Source organism: Bison bison, unplaced genomic scaffold (assembly GCF_000754665.1).
Source record: "Bison bison bison isolate TAMUID 2011002044 unplaced genomic scaffold, Bison_UMD1.0 scf7180017864490, whole genome shotgun sequence".
NCBI classification, from domain to species: Eukaryota; Metazoa; Chordata; class Mammalia; order Artiodactyla; family Bovidae; genus Bison; species Bison bison.
The window spans coordinates 9,361,540-9,365,330 of NW_011495049.1; positions in this window are offsets into that span (position 1 = coordinate 9,361,540).

Sequence of the window (3,791 nt, forward strand, 5' to 3'; positions counted from 1 at the left end):
TTACTCCTTGGAAGGAAAGTTATGACCAACCTAGATAGCATATTCAAAAGTAGAGACATTACTTTGCCAACAAAGGTCCGTCTAGTCAAGGCTATCGTTTATCCAGTATGTATGGATGTATGGATGTGAGAGTTGGACTGTGAAGAAGGCTGAGTGCTGAAGAACTGATGCTTTTGAACTGTGGTGTTGGAGAAGACTCTTGAGAGTCCCTTGGACTGCAAGGAGATCCAACCATTCCATTCTAAAGGAGATTGGTCCTGGGTGTTCTTTGGAAGGAATGATGCTAAAGCTGAAACTCCAATACTTTGGCCACCTCATGCGAAGAGTTGACTCATTGGAAAAGACTCTGATGCTGGGAGGGATTGGGGGCAGGAGGAGAAGGGGACGACAGAGGATGAGATGGCTGGATGGCATCACCAACTCGATGGATGTGAGTTTGAGTGAACTCCAGGAGTTGGTGATGGACAGGGAGGCCTGGTGTGCTGCAATTCATGGGGTCGCAAAGAGTCGAACATGACTGAGCTACTGAACTGAACTGAATTTCCTATGGAAAGTACTTGCACAAGAGGGAAAAAAATGTGACTTTTCAAGGAAGGGGGAAACTTGTGAATTAAACTATGAATTTTAGGATATTTTTGGAAAAGTATCTCAGGTCTGTGGAGACAAAATTCAGTTTTATAGTTGCTACTATTACACACATGTATTTTGGAACAACAGGCAGATAATTGCAAAGCATTATTACAATTCACACACACAAAAAAATTGACACTTTTTCTTACAGCTGCAGAGTTGATTTGATATATCCCACAGATAAAACTGATATTTTATACTTGTTTTCTTATTACAGATTATTTCAATCATCACCTAACTACATCTCCCAATTAAAGCACAATTTTAAGTACCAAAAATCAAACTGGGCCCTTCCAATAAATGAAACCCCAAGTATCCCATGTTTAAATAAACTGAATTTGAATCCAATATCTAATCTTTCTTTCATAAAAAGCCTCTAGTCATTTATGTCAAAATTGGACCTCCCAAATGGAGTTCCTATGTACCTATTTCCATCCTCAAACCACTCATTTGGTTCACAAATCACATAATTATGAGTACAAAGGGATCTTGGGAAGTGCAATCACTTCACTGGCACATGGCAGTAAAATATGGATGCTCAATTTCCATCTTAATGCACATGATAGACCCACACGTCCAGGCATCCTAACTGCCCCGTGCACAGCCTGTCACGTGAGCTATCACATTTAAGGAGAGAATCCTGTTCCTTGGAACATGTTGAACAACATTCAGCAGAATTGTCTCCAATTCTAATTTTGTTCAAATGTCTTACTTTAATTTCTGAGTACATAAATATTGAATTCTAGCCCTTAACATATTTTTATCTTTTGCCTAAGAAAGTTGATATGTTACTGTTATTTTATTTTATAAATAAACTGGCGTATTGTCCCCTGTATAGTCTATAATGCTTGTAGGGCTTTGGATCTAGGATTCGCTAAAAGTGTGACCTAACCTCCTTGAGCTTTGCCGTCCTGATTGAAGAAATGGGACTGTATTCAGGGATGCCTTGTACAACACAGAGGCTGTACACTGTGCAGTGTGAAAGACCCTTGCACACCTGGACATCACAGCTCAACTCTCTGTGTTACGATACAGGTTTAATCTTTTTAACAAAGGCTCGGAGTTAACAAGCTATGAGTTGATTTCTGTCTCATGGGTCAATCTGATTAACTGAATGTAAGCAGACCACCACTGGCACGACAGAGTCACAAGTCCCAAGCTCCCTCTCCCTTGCTTCTCTGCCATCCCTAGGCTGTTGTCCTTATACACGTGATCCAAGAAGGCTAACAACCACATCTGCATTTCAGGCAGCAGGATAAAGCAAGGAGGTAAGAGGGGCCATGTTGCCATCCTTAAAGGACATATCCTAGAGTTTGTTTACATCCCCCTGTCACATTGGCCAGAATTCGGTCATGTGGTCCTGAAAGAGAATCTGGGAACTGTTGTCATTTCCCCAGAGTGATGACCCAAGAAAGGAAGGAAAGAGAGACCTATTGGACAGACAATTAGTTGGGGGAAGTGCGCTGACTACATTTCCTTATTTTCTATATTCTTAATGCTCTGGCATTTGAGGCCTTGATCCTAGAGAGAGTTCTCCCCCTGCAGCTAGCTAATTCCTAGAAATGAGCTTGCCTTCTATTCAGAAACCAACCTACCCACAGCCCATGCTCCCATTTCCTTTATCAAACACCCACACACCAAGCTAACACCTACCTAAATCTTCCCGGATCCAGGGACCTGACAACTAGGGAATACTATTCAACTATCCAGCCCCACGTTACTCAGTGACCCTACCCTGTCTTTCCCATACCTTCCCATAAAATAGTAACAATAAAAACTCCTGGTCACATTCTGCTTTTGCTCCTCTTCTGACTTAGACCCTTTCTGGTCCTTCCCCAGGTGGCCCTGTGGGGCATGCCACATGTCTAGGGATCTGTGAGTACAAACTCCTCCCTTTATGACAACCATTCCCATATCTGCTGTCTTACCATATCTGACTAAAACAAATTCTGGGTACATTCTTAACATAGCAAGCAACTAGGAATCTCTCTCAGGGAGCCTGTTACTATCTTCACATATACTACACAGGGATATTTTTGAGGATTAAGTGACTAGTGAATACTAACTTTGTAAATACTACCATTCTATACAAACATAAAGACAGTTATATAATTCAGTTCAGTCACTCAGTCGTGTCCGACTCTTTGCAACCCCATGGACTGCAGCACTCCAGGCTTCCCTGTCTATCACCAACTCCTGGAGCTTACTCAAACTCATATTTTTTTAGTAACATATTTTGTGATATAATCCATATATCATACAATTCACCCATTTAAAGTATACAACTAAATGCATTTTATTATAATCACAGTGTTATGTATCCATCAGCACTAACATAATCCAGAACATTTCCATTAACACAAAAGGAAACACCATCCCCATTAGCAGTCAATCCTATTTCCGCAGCCCTAGGCAAAACAGTAGTCTCTATTCTCTCAATATACATGTGCATATTCTGGACATTCATGTCAGTGGAATCACATATTATGTGGTCTTTTGCGTCCTGTTTGTTTCCCTTAGAGCAATGTTTCCGAGGTTCATCCATGTTGCAGCATGTGTATATCAGTACATCAGTCCTTTTTATTGCTGAATAATATTCTTTTATATGCATATACCATATTTTATCCGTTTAAAATAAAACTGATGGGTATGTTGGTTGTTTCCACTTTGGGCTATTGTGAATATGCTTCTATGAACATTTGGATTTAAGGTTTTATGTGGATATGTATTTCATTTCTCTCATATATACACCTAGAAGTGAAATCACTGGGGCAAATGAGTAACTTTCTGTTGAACCTTTTGAGAAATGGCCAGACCGTTTCCCAAAGTGGCTGTGCAATCTCATATTCCCAACACCAGAGTCTGAGGTTCTGAAATCTGCACATCCCACCAACATGTGTTATCTGACATTTTGGTTCCAGCCACCTTAGTGCATGTGAAGTAATATCTCATTGTGGTTTTGAATAATATTTTCCTGATGGTTAATCAGCATCTTTTCATGTGTTTACTGGTTATTTGTATATCTTCTCTGGTGAAATACACATTCAGTCACTCTGCTCATTTTTTAAAATTAGGTTATCTTTTTGTTATTGAATTCTGAATTACTTTATATTCTTTATATATACTTCATATACTCCAGATACAAGTTCCTTATCACACAG